This window comes from Elgaria multicarinata, chromosome 11, assembly GCF_023053635.1.
Source record: "Elgaria multicarinata webbii isolate HBS135686 ecotype San Diego chromosome 11, rElgMul1.1.pri, whole genome shotgun sequence".
NCBI lineage: Eukaryota > Metazoa > Chordata > Lepidosauria > Squamata > Anguidae > Elgaria > Elgaria multicarinata.
In genome coordinates this window covers 16,471,867-16,488,078 of record NC_086181.1, presented here as the reverse complement: position 1 = coordinate 16,488,078, position 16,212 = coordinate 16,471,867, and the positions used below count along the sequence as shown (strand labels likewise).

The 16,212-nt window shown below is 44.1% G+C and overlaps 1 long non-coding RNA gene across 1 annotated transcript; it reads left to right on the top strand.

Annotated features, from left to right (window-relative positions):
- The first annotated feature begins 2,272 nt into the window (after positions 1-2,272).
- On the top strand, positions 2,273-15,610 carry LOC134406991 (uncharacterized). The gene is made up of 3 exons (XR_010025997.1): positions 2,273-2,556; positions 13,849-14,058; positions 15,339-15,610. It is a non-coding gene; the product is annotated as an uncharacterized LOC134406991 (long non-coding RNA).
- The last annotated feature ends 602 nt before the right edge of the window (positions 15,611-16,212 follow it).

Sequence of the window (16,212 nt, the reverse complement as noted above, 5' to 3'; positions counted from 1 at the left end):
TGAATGAAGAACGTTCATTCTCTCTGTGAACGTTCAAGCTGTGTATGTTTGGACATCAGGGGAAGGCCCACTCAGCACATGTGGCCATGGACAGTACTACTCTGTGTGGCCCTACTCGCATATTGCTGTCACAACCTTCTACAATGACTAGGTAAGGTCATTGAAGAACAATTGTTCTTTTAGATAAAAACAGAGTAGGAAAACATAAACACTATCTGGGCATTTAAGTCTCTGAAATTCTTGATATACCAGAGTACAGGAATGCACAGGAGGCAGGGTAAAAGCCTTCAGGAACTTGTAGTAATGGCAGGGCTGATGTTGGAATCTGGGAACCTTGACCAAAGACAGGAACACCAGCCCTGAGCACCTTTATGGCAGTGGTGTAGCAGCTCGGCAATTTAGACTGTGGGGTTCGTGGTATTACTGCATCCTGTTTTTAGACAGTAATGTACAGTGCTGGTCCAAGACATTTTGCTGCCTGAGGCAAAGGAAAATCTTCTTCTTCTTCTTCTTCTTCTTCTTCTTCTTCTTCTTCTTCTTCTTCTTCTTCTTCTTCTTCTTCTTCTTCTTCTTGTGCCTTCTTCTATTGGAGATTAGCTATCATTAGATCTATTTTTGTTTTTGATGCCACTGCTCTAAATAATTGTATAGAACTACAGCTATTCCATTCTCTCAAGTTCTTTAGCTTTTATGTTCATCTTCTTCCCACTGATCTTTCCCCTTCAATTTTCCCTTGTATAATAAGTTGGAGTATGGTGCATTTTGAAGCCAACCTGGCAACTGATTCGTAGCTCAACACTGGTGATGGGACAGCATACCTGAGGAAAGCATGCTGGTTTAGGGAGTGCAGGGCAGGCTGTGTAGCACATACAGCTCCAACACCTCACCACCACTTGCTGCCCCCCAGCAACTGTTACCTGAGGTGGCTGCTTCACTCTGTCTAATGGCAGAGCCGGCTCTGGTAATATGTATTACTTCACTTTCTTCAAAATGCGGTAAGCTAGACCTGCTGCCTTTGACCCCGCCCTGTCTTGCTCATTCTTGTGCACTTCTGCCCTGTGCACACCACTGATCAGAAGTGGGCTCCTGGGTAGGGTAACCATATGAAAAGGAGGCCCCTACCTCTGTTGTTCTAGTCACTCTAGGATAGCTCCTGCAGCTTGAATTGTTGTGATGAAGAGGGGATTTTACCAGGTGCTGCATGCATACAAATAACACCTGCTGAAATTCCCTTTTCTACACAACTGTTAAAGATACAGGAGCCCTGGGCCAGATCTCACCAAGAAGAACATAACACTTTGATAATGGTTTGAAAACTGTATATGGAGAGCGTCCTGGGCTCCAACAGTTGTCAAAATCATTATAAACTGTTTTAAAGCAGTAGTGTAGATCCTGCCCTGTTCTCCTTTTCATATGGTCACATTACTCCTTTGAGCTACCAGCCAATTAAAATTTCCCCCAGTGCTCTGCTCTGCACATTGAGGATGTTTTTTAAATGGGAGTGTATGAATGCCTCCATTTTCTCAGGACCCCTGAGGCTCTGACAAATAGGGAGGAGGGGGTCACTTGAAGTAATCCTTATTCTGAAAGCAGGACTTGACCTTGGGGGAGCTAGGGGTGGCGACAGCCTACAGAAAGCTCTGGTGTGGACTGGTCCATGAAGTCACAAAGAGTTGGAAACGACTGAACGAATAAACAACAACATGGAGTTCATTTCTTTTATTGTTATATTTAATTGTTCATTTAATCTATTTGGTTTTATGATTGTTTTAAGTTTTTTATTTTAATCTTGGCCTTATTCTTGTTAGCAGCCTGGAATGGGACTGTTCTGGGTTGTAGTGGGATTTTTTAAAAAAATACTTTTTGGAGTGTTTGCTCTTTTTATTTGAATTGTTTTGTTGTAAGCACCTTGGGAGGGCTTCTACCAGAAATATCTATTTTAAACAAGGCAGCCTAGAAATAGACTTTAAATAAAATCACAGAATAAAGTAAATGTCCCTCTCTCTCCCTTTCTCATTCGACAAATGTTGGAGGATAGAGTTGGTATTCCCAGGATGCATGCAGCACAAGGAGAAAACTTCTCGTTCCGTTTGTGTGTGTGTTTTAGCGAGTTAGTTTCCGGCGGGCCCTTTAACACCAGCCAGGACGCGTCCCCCCGCCCTCCTCCTTCCTCCTCCTCCAGCCATACCCCCTCACCGACCAAGCGAGAGAGGGAGCAGGCCTATTTATAGAGCAAGGGGCCCGTCACGTGACGGCCAATGACGTCACTGAATGTTGTTGTTAGTGTTTGGTGGCGGCGGCGGGCGAGCAAAACCAGCTGCAAAGATGGAGGAGAAGAGGAAAAGGAGGAGGTGGTTGTGGTTATGAAGGGCTGCCGTGGCAGGGACAGCCGGTTATAGTTTTCCTTGTTTTCCCCCTTGGTGGTGGTGGGGAGGAAGAAGAAGAGAGACATCTGGGACAAGCCGGGCCCAATAAATTGCAAGCTTTCCATCCTGCACGAACATCTGCAAGAAAAGCAGCAGCAGGAACGCGCCATTTTTCCCGATCTTCTGGCAGGTAAAAAAATAAATTAAAATAAAAAAAGGACCGGGATGGCTGAAGGTGGTCGTCCTGGTGCAAGCCGTTTTTCCTTCGTCGTCGTCGTCTTCCCCTGTGCCGGCTTGTCGGTTTGACGGGCGCTGGCCGAAGGACGGCTCTGTGGAGCTGCAGCGGAGCAAGCGGGGAAGCAGGCGCGAGAGAGACGCTGCACGGAGCAGCGCTGCAATCTTGGGGCAGGCGCCGGGCTTGGCGGTGCGAGGAGCCGCGGCTCGAAGGGCTGCTCTCCAGGCGCGCGAAAGTTTTGCCTGAGGGAAGGCAGCTGAGCCCGACGGGAAGCGCCCGGGCATAAAAAGGCTGGTGGTATTTGTGTGTGTGTGTGTGAGAGAGAGCGTGAGGCGGAAGGGCTAACGGCCCGCTGGCAGGGCAGCCATGCCAAATGCGTGTGGCACCCGGTCCAGGGTGGAGTTGGGGTGTTGCACGGCTGGCCACTCCTCCCGCCGCCTCCGCTCTGTCATTGAAAACTGTGGCTCCTCTATGTGGGGGTGAGCGAGGCCAGCCCGCAGCAGCATCGGGCGAGAAGCCTCAAAGCCGAACTTCTCAGCCCCGGTGCCAGAGCAGGGGGTGGAAAGCAAAGCCCACTCCAGAGTCGTCCTCATTCAGAGCACAGATGAATGGTGTGTGTGTGTGTTTGTTGATCGTGTATAATCATTTCAGTATTTCCCTTCTTGAGGGGAACGTTTCTTTACGTAATCTTCTCCCTCCTTCCCCAGCCGTATGCATTTTCCCAATGCTTCCCCCCCCCCCCCAGGTTTCAACACCCTGCTCCTCATGTTGCTCTGTGTGTGAGTGGGGAATTCTACCCCAAGACTGTATGTTTGGTTGCCAAAGCAACTGTAACACCCCCCCTTCAAGCCCCCCTCGCTAAATCTTGTGGCATACTCATTTATTATCTTAAACCACAACCACTCTCTATTGAGGGGGGGATAGGGTATTTTTCGCTGCCATTTCTCTGCTACTTATGGGAACTAAAAGGATTTTGTGGTGTGGAGACTGAACGTGCAAAGAAAAAAAATGCTTATTGACGCACAGATTTCTGCTTATAGCATGCTAGAAATGTTAGGCAGGAGAGATGTGAGAATGAGAGAAAGTGTGTGTGGGGGGGGGGATTTGGGCAAAGAACGAGACAAAGATCTCCATAGTAGCATTTACTGTTTTTAACAATGAGTTTTTCCTTACTTGACATCATCTTGACGAAGCTTCTCTAGAATATGGAATCTGGGCTCTGGTTTCATCTGCAGCATTCTCTGGAAAGTACACTGTCAGTCAGTGGAACTTGATGAATGGGGTACAGGCAGCTTCTAGGAAGGGAGCTAGGTTAGACTGCTGCAGCAAAACAGAGTCTTGTGGTACCTTAAAGATTAAGAGTTTTTTGGGCATAGTTTTTGGTGGATTAGAGTCCATTTGATCAGATGCATGATCAAGTTTGCAGGTATATAATACCTGTATTTTGTACTAAGTGATGATAACAGAATGGGGTCAGATAGCCTACAACTTACCTACCTGGAATGGAAATGGACATGTTTTGCATGGATAATGTAGCTGATGATTCCTTCAGTTTTGACAAGGATCCAGGTAACTTTTTAATGGTTAGGTGCATGCTAGTTTTATGATGGCTTCATTCCAAAAATGCTTGAACATGTTTTTTGTTTTTAATGGAAGCTAGTTCCAGAAAGTCTGCATGTTTCCTGACTGAAACTGAAGAAATGTATGGAAAGCTGATTCTCACTCTCTGATGGTATATGCAGTACAAGCAGAATTTTGGGTGGGGGTATGGAGCTGCATAAACTGAAGGAGCATCCACAATTCTGGACTGCTGAATTTCGGGGCAGTCAACAAGCGCAGACCTTTTGATCAGTTTATTGTTCAAAGATGCACTTCTAGTCATTGCCCTCCTTACGTGTGAGCTGGGTATCATACTATGGAAAAGCATCTTAAAATGACTCTGGAGTCTGCATGAATGACTGCCCTTAGAAGCAGCTGGACTCTCCTTAACCTTTCAAAAGTGACATTTGCAAGCTTCAGTCACATGGTCATAGAATCATAGAATAGCAGATTTGGAAGGGGCCTACAAGGCCATCGAGTCCAACCCCCTGCTCAATGCAGGAATCCACCCTTTAATCGCATGGTCTTCAGATCCATGCGATTAAAAAGTTCTGAAGACAGTTTTGCATATTATTTTCTGAACTCTATTTAACATCATGCTTACGCTGATATAGTTGTTTTCCATCCATGCATATTCTGGCTACTTCTTGAAACTCATTATAAAAAATGTGTGTGTGCAGGAAGTAGCACTGGGGTTTTCATGTTGAGAAAGACCAAGCTGGATTTAATTCCTAAGGCCAAATTCCTATTTGGCTTCATCCCATGTGGTTCTTTCAGGTATTAGGGCTGTTTTGTTTAGTATGGCACTGACAGGCGTAAGTTGCCTGCACAACGTAACAGATGGATGAATGAGACTTACCTCAGTTCTGTGCAGGCTGTCTCTACCTCTGGACTACCTCACTTGGAATCTGGTTTTAATGGTGCAATTGCAACCTGACTTTGTGGGTTGTGTGGGTCTTCTTGATTTTCTACTCTAATAAGTCGCTTGCCTTCTTGCTTGAGGTGTCCAGAGCTCCTTTGATCCAGTGCATTTGCTTGTTCTGTGTGGCACACAGTGGTCTAGATTACATTAGTGTGTTTCTGTTGCAGTTTTGTGTGTTTAACTTGCTTTGTCTTTTGTGTAGTAATTAAGTGTATGTGCTGTTGCGCAGGAAATACCCGATCGCTGGGTAACCTTAGGCAAATCACTATTTTTTAACCACTTCTCCCCATCCCCCCACCCCGCCGGCCATCTGTAATACAGAGAAAACAATACTGGCTGTTACAAAGCCGTTGAACAGGATTACTGAGACAATGTGTGAAGCGCTTTGAGACTTAAACTGTATGGTATTTTGTTTTTTTCCATGTCTGTGATCCCATAGTCCTGTGATCTTAGCCTCTTGTTAGAATCTCCTCTTCGTTGTCCACTGTCCCCCTACCTCCGCAAAAGAATACATGTCTAATCCTTATAGTTGGCAAAGATGAGGTTGAGAACGGCCAAAACACAAGAACCCAGTGTTCGGAAGCAAGTACTCTTGCCTACAGAGGTGTGCATGGTTACTAGGAGAGATGTGAACTCTTACCTAAAACTCTCTTCCCTGACACTCTCAATCCAGATTTGAGGGGTGTCTTGATTTGGCCAGGAGGCATATATCCCAATGAAAGCTGATCTTCGCATTACTGGTACTTATCCCCAGAAACTGTTTGATAAGTTCAGATTTCAGCATTGAACTTTGGAAATAATAGAGTGTCTCTGAACAAATGTAGAGTGCTTTTGCTTCACTGCAGGATAACCAAAACTGGAACTGAGAAATCTGCCTTATACAAAGCCAGACCATTAGGTCATCTAACTCAGCATTGTCTATTGGCTTATTGGCCGCAGCTGTTCAGGATTTCAGACAGGGTCTTTCTCAGTCCTATCTGGAGATGTCAGGGATCAAACCTAGAACATTCTACGTGAAAAGTGTGTGCTCTACTTCTGAACTATGAACTATTCCCATATTATCTGCTCCTTCTCTTTTGAGGAGCTACAAGGCATTCTCCTTTCCTTTTTTCCTGATGTTTGGGGTACGGGTGAGGTATATATTTTAGTATGAGGTGTAACACACTACTAACTAAAAACAATAATTAAATCCATGCACTTCTGCCAGCCAAATTGTCTGATTTAAGACCCGCTTGGTGCATAGGTTCAAACGTTCTGTTCTTGTTTCTCTAAGGCAGTGTTTAAGACCGCTTTTATTAGAAGATCTGAAATGAAGATGTCAATTAAAAGAAACCTGGATATATTGTTAATTGATCATGATATTTCTGTGAAAATGGCAGTGTAAAGATAAAAGAATGCAGCATGAGCATTAACCATAGTTTGCTGCTTCCTTGATTTCTGGAAAATGATATACCCATTGATCAGTTATGCTTTATGTACATGTGCTAGGAGAAAGAATGAGTGAGGGTAACTGACTGTTACCGTTATCACTTTAATTGTAGCACTAATACATCTCCAATCCATTTATCTGGAAGGAATCCACAGATCTTGTTTCTTTATGAGAGCTAGTCAGTTGCCAGTATCAAGGCCTTGCTCCTTGAGTAAAGGGAAGGGTGAGGTTGTGTTTTTGGCATCGGGCTGAGCTCAGAGCCACTTGGGCAGTTGTGGCAGGAGCCTTTCTGAGGACTATGTGCTTTCTTCCCAGATCAACAGACATGGTGGTCATTGGTAAACATGTGTGGTCTCTATTCTGCCAAACAAGCACCAACAAATCAGGCCAGCAGCTTACTTGAAACCATCACACAGTTCAATGCAGAGCAATTGTAATTGGGAATACCCACACCAACACTACACACCCTGGCACTGTGACTATGCTAATTGTTAAATGTTCCAGAAAACCCACCAACTGGATGGGATATGGATCGTAACAGATCATGATGCAATTCTGTTACTCCCAACAGAGAAATCTGAGATTAAATTTGGAGCCCAGAGTCCCAACTCCATTTGAATTGGTGAAAGCAAGAAGTGAGGTATAAATCCCAGTGTTCCCTCCAGGAAGAACATAAATCAGAGCTAAGCTATGAAACTGTAAATTCCTATGGAAAAAGAAACAACTGCTATATTCTCTCCAGCTAAATTCGTCATTAGGTGGCTGCTGGAGAGTACCTCAGAGCCAAGCTGCACATTACATGGAAATACATGGAAATACATGTAATAGTAGCATGGTAGTTCTCCTTTTCCCAATTAAAGGCTGTTTTATGGAATGCAAGAAACTGTCTTACATCAAGGCAGATTATTCACCATCTAGCCCAGGGGTATAGAACCTCAGGCCCAGAGGGCAAATCCAGCCCATCTGGGATCCCAATCGAGTTCTCAGGGGTCCTCCAGAAGGCCATGCCCCCTTTCCCCAGCCACTGATGATTTAGTGGTTTCCCAGCTTTTGTGCTGTTTTTCCCCATTCTAAAAGGTTGAAATGGATTTCCTAAAGCTTTGTTGTATTTATTTACTACACTTCTATACCACTCAATAGTTACTGTGAGTAAGAACTTTAAGCTAAAAAATGCTGGTATTTTGGTCACATTCCTTTGGCCTTGGCCACCACTAGAATACATGCCGCCCCCCCAAGCTTTTCTGAATTGTAATTTGGTCCTTGGGCTGAAAGAGTTTCAACACCTTCTGATCTAGACCAATGATATCTTCTCTGATTGGCAGTGATTGTCCAAGGTCTCCAGTCTTTCCTGTCACCTGCTATCAGACCCAAGGATTGCAAAGGGCATGCTCTACTGCCATGCTATGGTCCCTCCCTGCTTTGGGAAGAGGAAGACTGAGCAGAGCAGGAAACGGTTGAGAAAAAGGGCTCCATCCTCTCACCAAATGTCTGGAATCTAGGTTGCTACTGAACAGCTACAAACCACCATTTTGCAGCAAAGAAGCGGGGAGGGGAAGCACTTAACCCTGACTCAACTTGCCACTTCCCTCTGCAACCCTCTTCTGTCCCCAGGCCCCTTCCCCTAGCTGAGGTTCTCAACATGCATTGCTCCACAGCAGAAAGTGGTTAAGAAGATGATAACAGTCAAGGAAGGCATTAATCACTTCTCACCCCTTTGCAGGTGTTTGGCCTGGATTCCCAAACACAAGAGTACTGGCCTAACATACACCCTTGTTGAAATGCATGCATGTAGAGATTTTGAGGATCAGAGGTGTGAAGAGCCACTCCATATATTATATCACCCTTGTTATCTTTTTGCTGATTATAAAGTGCTTAACGTGGTATATGCAAGAATGAGAACTGCTCAATTAGGGTGGATTCTTTGCATAGCTGGCGTGATGTGGAATTCTTTAAGTTTTGAGCCCCAAGAAGAACCCATCAGAATTCACATCAGTGTGCAAAACCAAGCTCACCTTCAGGCCTGATTTTATATTTATCCTAGTGTTGAAGGAAAGTGGTAGCCCGTGGTTTATGGGTAGGGAAGCCAGAGCTTTCCTTTGCCTCTCCAGTGCTTTTCATTGCATGCAGCAACTCCAAAGCCCATGTCTACAACAATGCACACCTCTTCTTTGCCTGGCCAAAATGGAAAAGGCCTCTGCCGTTGCTAACAGGAGCAGATCCTGACTGCTTGTTTTAGGAACCAGAACTTGGAAGAACTAGAGGCAAGATAGCTCTGTAAAAGCCACTTCTGTTTAAATGCAATGCAGGAAATGCTTAGCTCCTTAATTTCTGAGGTACGATATAATCTGCTCTTCTCTACTTCCACGATCCTTCCCTTCCGCAGTGTCCCCTGAAGGGATGGTCACCCTGTTAACTTCATCTATGCCTTATTGATTCTATTGCCTCCTAAAGCTGGTTGTCATCTTCCCTGTTATTGACCTACCACATAAGAATGTAAAAAAGAGCCCTGCTGAATCAGATCAAGAGTTCGTCTAGTCTAGCATTCCGTTCACAGAGCGGCCAACCAGAGTGGTTCACCAGAGTGCTTGTGGGAAGCCCATAAATAGGACACATCAACAGCTTGTCCCTCTTCTCCAGTTCCTTTCCCATATTCAAACATCTCTCATTCTTAAAAAGAAACCAAAAAACCTCCTTTAATCCTTCCTGTCAAGTTGTTGATTTATCTTTTCAGGTTAGGAAACCTTTCCTCATTGTTAGTCCACATTGAGATGGCAGAGCCATGTCTGAGCTGTACCACTTCAGACTGCAGGTGTGGGTTCCACACGATTTAATGTCTGTCTGTACAAAACCTTTCCCTGATCTTGGAAAATGAGCATGTTGGAAAGCAGGATAGTCTTGAATGTTTCTCCCTGACATGCTAGCTTTCTATGTGCAATCCGAAGTGGTACAACTCAGACATGGGTTTATAGCTTCCAGGGATAGCTAGACTTGCATGGTTCCTCAAGGTGTAATTCCTAGTCCACTGCTATTCTTTATATGTTGTCACTAGGTGACCTCATCAAGTCTTATGGCTTTCAGTTCCTCCTGTATGCTGATGATAGTAAAGCATATATCCCTAACTTCCATTCATTCATGCAGTGCCTGCCTGCCTGCTATTTTTACTTAATTGCCACCTCAGACTTAGCGTATGTCCAGTTTTGATTATGGCAAAGACTAAATAGCTTTGATGTATTGATTGTAGTGCTTATCTTCCTTCACAAGGCTTCCTGCCCTCAATTACCCTACATCTATTGATAACATCATTATTCACCCTATTGACAAGATGCAAAGCTTTGGCTTTATGATACCTTTGGACCCTTCCCACATTGGTTTCTGCAAGCTGATTCTCTTCAGCTTTTTCTTGTTATACTTTGAACCTCTGGTTCATGGGGTGGGTGGGGGAAGACACCCAGGTTTGGGTACTGATGATCTGCATTTGGGAAAATGTGCTGAAGACAGAGGTGGCAGCTGCAAATTCTCAGAGCTGGACCTTCATTAACTAGACAAAGGCTAAATGGAATGGAATGGCAGAGATGGCATGTTCCACCAGTGCACGCTTGATATTTATTATTTATTGATTGATTGATTGATAAATAATAGCCTCTGGAACAATACGTAAGGGAGAACACAGTGACTGCGTTCGGACAACATGATAACCAATGGTGGTTTAAATAGTCGATGGTTGGTTATTTAACCCACCGTGGGTTATCGTGTTGTATGTGGGGAGTTTATTAACCAACAATTTATTATTTGGCCGAAATAACCAACGCTGTTATCATGTTGCGGTGAGGGTGCCGTTGGTTATTTAGTCAGCCGCAGATTCGCAAGGCAAGAGCTGTCAAAGCGGTGGCTGCCACACTCGTCCAGCTGGCAGGATAGATTTTCGGCAGCAATGGCTGATGGGATACTAGCAGGAGGACTGACGGGGAGAGAGGGTGGGAGAGGAGTGTGTCAACTCAGCACGCACTAATAGTTAACTGAATGCTGATCCTAATCCACATCATTATTTCCATGTTGTGTGGGGAGTACCCCCTAGATAAACAACTGTTGAGTTGATTATTACCCCTCCATTGACTATCGTGTTGCCTGAACGCAGCCAGCGTAAGAAAAAAATAGCAGCTACTTTCTCCTCCACTTGGCTGATAAGGATTTCAGCTACTCTCCAGTCCTAGCAGGAATGTGTGTGGGTGCTTTATTTCATTTCTCAAAACCAGACGATTTGGATGATTCTGCTCAAGGCAGTACTGGCCTCTTCATCCCTTCTAAAAAATCTGCTCAAATCTGCATATGTGGCCCCCATCTCAAATTCCTATCATGACTCCCCATCCTAGTCTGTGTACAGCACAAAACACCTATCCTTAGCTTTAAAGCTTTCTACAGCCTTGCCTCCATTCTATCTTTATGCACTTATTTACTGATACCTCCCTGCTAGTGACCTTTGTTCCTCCAATTCTACTATTCCCCGCCTTACAAAAGTCTGCATTATACTGTTACTTACATCTTTCCTGGCCTACTTGAGAAACAAAGATATGCAATGAACTTACTGATTTCATTTTAATTATGTTCAATTATGTTGAACATATTTCTGTGTTTTTTAAACCGTTTTATAAACAAGCGTGGAAGCTGAGTGGGGGTTTGGATCGAAAATACTGCCTGTCTTGAAATGTGCTCATGAACTTTGATTGCGCTGTATCAGCCTTCAGAGCTGATAACACTTTACAATGCATTTTGCACCTTTACTCTTTCCCTTTGAAACCAAGTGGGGGGAGCCAAGCTGGGCTTCAAACTTAAAGTGTAGAATTGTGTCCATTAAATTTCCTTCCCAACATCTGAGTGTTCAGTAATAGATTTCATGTTATGAGCATACCAACAAATGGAATGCCAAAGGGTTGGGTTAAATCAGCCTTCCTCAATCTGGGGCGCTCCAGATGTGTTGGACTACAACTCCTAGAATGCCCCAGCCAGCTGGCTGGGGCATTCTGGGAGATGCAGTCCAACACATCTGGAGCGCCCCAGGTTGAGGAAGGCTGGGTTAAATCAAAGGTTCCACTTTTGTTAGCGATTAGGTAAAGATAAAACTTCTATTGACAAAATATCTGGACCGGTAAATCACAGCATTCAAGAGGCTTCACTTGCTCCTGACCCTCTCAAAAATGTGTAAGAGAGTTGAGTTTGTGTTTGAACATGAAATGTAGCATTATGTCCTAAACATGTACTCTAATATACTTCCCCCTGCCCCAATTTCAGTTTCCAAGGGAGACATTGCATTATAATATATTTTCATTTTTCCTCTTCCCTTGGAAATCTGGTGCAGAGGTTGAATCGTTAGTGGCCCTAGAAAAATATATTAGGGGGTGCAACAAGCAGAAGGGGCAATATATATTTCTGCAGAGGGGCAACCTTTATCTGACATGTTAGATTTTTGAAAGAGAAATAAGATTTTTTTTAAATTATTTATGTTTTTTATTTTCAAAACTTTGATACCACTTACTCAGTACAGTCCTCTGGACAGTTTACAAAACTTTAAATCATAAAGCACTAAAATCTAATCATTAAGTAAGTTAACCCCCCCTCCCATACACACACTACAATACACAGTAAATGGAAGATTTCATAAAAACCAGCCAGCAACATTAAAACAATAATCGCAAACAGTGTTGAACTTGAAAGGTCTTAAAACAATATTAAAATAGCTTTTAAAAACTCTTAAAATGCCTGAGAGAATTAAAAGGTCTACAGTCTTTAGGACCGCCGTGTAGGCACCAGGCAAACCTCTTTGAGGAGGGCATTCAACAATCGGTGCACCAGCACTAAAAAGGTCCTTTCTCTTGTAGCCACCTGCCAAACTTCACTTTGCACAGGTGCCCTTAGAAGGGGCTCTGAAGGTGATTTTAGGGTCTGGGTAGGTAATAGCCTGGTCCCAAGCTGTGCAGGATTTTACAGGTTAAAACTAGCATTTTGAATTGGGCTCAGAAATGGATGGGCAGCTAGCATAGTTGAAAAAACACAGGCGTGATATGATTAGAACAGCCAGTACCAGCTGACAAATTTTCCATCCTGTTTTGGACCAGTTGAAGTTTCTGGACCATTTTCAAAGGCATGCATTGCAGTAATCTAAACAGGTGGATTAGTATGGATAACTGTAGCAAGGCTATCTTCGTCTGGATAGGATCGCTGCTGGTATATCAGACTAAACTGATAAAAGATGCATCACATTCATATTTCACCACAATGCTCCCATCCTAAACATAAATACCACATTGAATCATTTGTTTTATTTTTCCTCCTTGGTAAAGAGATCAACACAGTGAATGTTTGTCCTAAATGTGGACGCCAGTTTTCCTTTTGATGTCTCAGTCTTCTACATTCGGCTGAATTTTGCATTTCTCACTGCAAATGGGTGTAAGAGTTGGGTTGGTATTTGAACCTGAAATATGGAATAGCTCTTGAACATGGCATACTAAACTTTCATTTGGATATCTCAATGGTCAGTGCAATGATCATGTTAGAAACTGAGAGAGTGAAAGTTTCTGTACATCACTGTATGTTTCCTGTCTCTGTTGGGCCATGTGTGGATAAATGTTTTCTATATAATCTCTTGACCATATACAGGTGTGTGATCTGACCCTAGTGTCTGTGGCTTGGCTGACTTTCTTGAACTCTCTGCTCTGCATGTGATAAGAATTTTCTGCCATGGGTTCACTCATTGCCCTAGGGACTGGCCTTTCCTGATTAGTGAACCTGTAGCAGAGAGCTCAAACATATGGCTAGGGGTAGCCAATGTGTGACCCTCCAGATGCTTTGCCCTAAAGTCCCAGCAGCCCTAGCAGCATAGCCAATGGAGAGGAATGATGAAAGTTGTAGACCAAAATACCTGTAGGGCCAAAGGTTTCCCACGCTTGCTCTAGCTATGTCATATACATGTAGTATATATCCAAATGATTAATCAACTGGTTGTCCTTCGGACAAATGGGGTGTGATGGAGGAGCCCTATCAGACAGTGTGATTACAGTGCCTGCAGGGGAAAGAGGAGTGTGAAGAGAGCAGTGAGAAGAGCTTTGGAGGTGGGACAACCCCAACTTTTTTCTCAGAGCTTTCAAACCTGATGTTCTGGACGGCAATTGGCTATTGTAGTGGGCTGACCCTCTGTGATCTTCATAGTCCTGTCCTTTTTCGGAACACCTTGATCATGGCCAGCTGGCTGCTCATGTAAGGGGAGAGTTTTACTGATGTGTTGTTGTTTGTCTTGTTGCCCTAGGATTCCATAGAAGGACTTGCTCCTTTTGCCACAAGGGATGCCCCAGCAGCGTTGGCAGAACGGCATCTGACCATCTCCGCAGTCAGCCCTCGCTCCCTACGCGAACGTCGCCATAGGCCTAGCTCCACAAACAGCTGCCTTCTCCCACTTCCTGATCGTTCATCGAGCAGCCACCTACCAAGGACAACATGAACTCTAAGAATGAGTCGGGTAGGTGAGGCAAGGGATGATGGGAGGAGTGGGGCCGGCAGTGCTACTACGTTCTTGGCTTTGGACCAGAGGGACATGAAACTTTCTGGCTGGGGTTTTGTAACTGTGTGTTGGATGGATGCTTGGAGTGGCTGGTGGAAGTGTGGGAGCTTCACCTTCCTGTAGAGAGGGCTTCTTTGCTGTATAATTCCCAGAAAAGTTAAAATAAATGGGACAGTTGGACCCACTAAACGCTGCTATCTTAGGTATTTGTTAGCTTATGGCTTGTTTATGTTTGATGGGGGAGAGAATGATGGAGTGCTCCAGTCCTTTCATCAGCCCCACTCAACCGCTTGCAATGCCCAGCTTCTTGCCCATCCTCTCAAGGTCTCTCATTATCCAAATGGAGAAGCAGGCTTGGCCAAGCCCCTTTCTCTATGCACCTGCTTCCGAGTGAATCTATTGCTTGAGGATGGAAGAAGGGTCTTCTCCACCCAGCCCCGCCTCCATGCAAAAGTGAGTGTTTCTTGACACCTTGATAAGGAGGAAAGGGACACTTTATTGTAGCCACATGCAGCTGCTGGGGCCTCTACATCCTGCCAGGGCCCTCCACTGATTGCAGCCGTGCCCACCACCACCACTGGGTGACTGGGAATGCAAGAACCCTGCCATTTTAATTGCCCACAGTGCCCTAGTATAGTGTTGCTGTGTGGCCAGTGCAGATCATAGTACTGCTCCTCCTCCCGGTGCAGGGAGTCGAGAGATGCCGATATAGCAGGGGACACTTTTTTTGCCAGATGCCCCCTCAACCCTTGACATGGCCCTCCTTCCCCTTCTCCTCTTTCCTCTCTCCTGAAGGCAGTTCTATGTTTGGGCATTAGGAGAAATGCTGAAAGCAGATCTGAGTAGTGGTTGGATTTAATATTCTCAAAAATGGGGAATCAGCTGTGGTATGTGTCTCTATGTTAGAGCAACCTATGGGGCAACCTGAAACTGCATATCCCTTAGGAGAGTCTAATCTGACAAGTCTATCACCTCTTCCTATACACCATCTTTAGACTATGACCAATGTAGCTGTATGGATTTAACACTAAGCCAGCTCCTTCACCCCTTTTGCATAACATCCTGCTTGATTAAGAGTTCTGTAGAACCCCAAGACTTGGTTACTATTTTGTGGCATTTTGGTTGGTCATAATGACAGTACTGCCCTTCTGTGGATTTTGGATTTTGTTCTTATGGGCAAACATTGCTGCTGTTGCTTTTTGTGCATGTCACTAACGCATTTTCAACTTCCCCTGCAGCCTAGGAGCTGCCTTCAGGAAGGACCAGAAGAAGGGAATTTGTCTATATATTGCCTACCCTCCTTCTCCAAGGCATTCTTATCAATAAGAGCTGAGCTGCCCAGCAATTCCCAAGTGCATCGCCTTTCTCCAAAGGAGACTATCTGGCATTAATTTCCATAAGGTAGACAATAAAAACATATCTCCTGGGTCTCTATTGGGTTGGGGGCTAATTCTTTCCCATAAAAATCAGGAACAGATTTTGCATTTATTTTGTCTCATAAAGCTCAGTGGGAGCCACTAAGGACTGAAGCAGCTCTTTCCTGCATACTCCTACCCTTGATTATCTTTTCTAGTGCGGGTTTTTGCACCTGCCTTTTCAGGCAGCAGTCGCTCACTTCAGCAGTAACGTACTTCACTTCTGCATATCTGCAATTCTACTTCAGTGAAGAGTAACTTTGGTTGTTCCTTTCAGATTTGTTCCCAAGCTAAGAAGAAAAACAATGGTCATCCAATAACCCTGTAAAATTAATTAATTATTTTTAGCACTTGTATGCCCTCTTATTTGCTAAAATAAAGGTGATTTTTTTTGTAGATTTACCCTGATGAAGGTGCTCTTGGTTTTGAAATGTGTTGGGTTCAGTATAAGAGTTTTTCATTGGCACTTTTGAGAATATGTTCTCTTTTTTGCTTTCTGTGATGCTTTGGTGTTTCCCTTCTGCTTTTTGTGTGTGTGTGAATAACATTTTAAAACAACAACAACTTAACAAAAGAACATTAACAAATCTAAAACAATAAAACAAGTACATAATCTGAAAGAGTAAATTTAAAAAATAAGTAAGGGAGGCTGAATTATCCTGCCTTTCAAGTGACAACTCTGTTCAACTATTTCTGC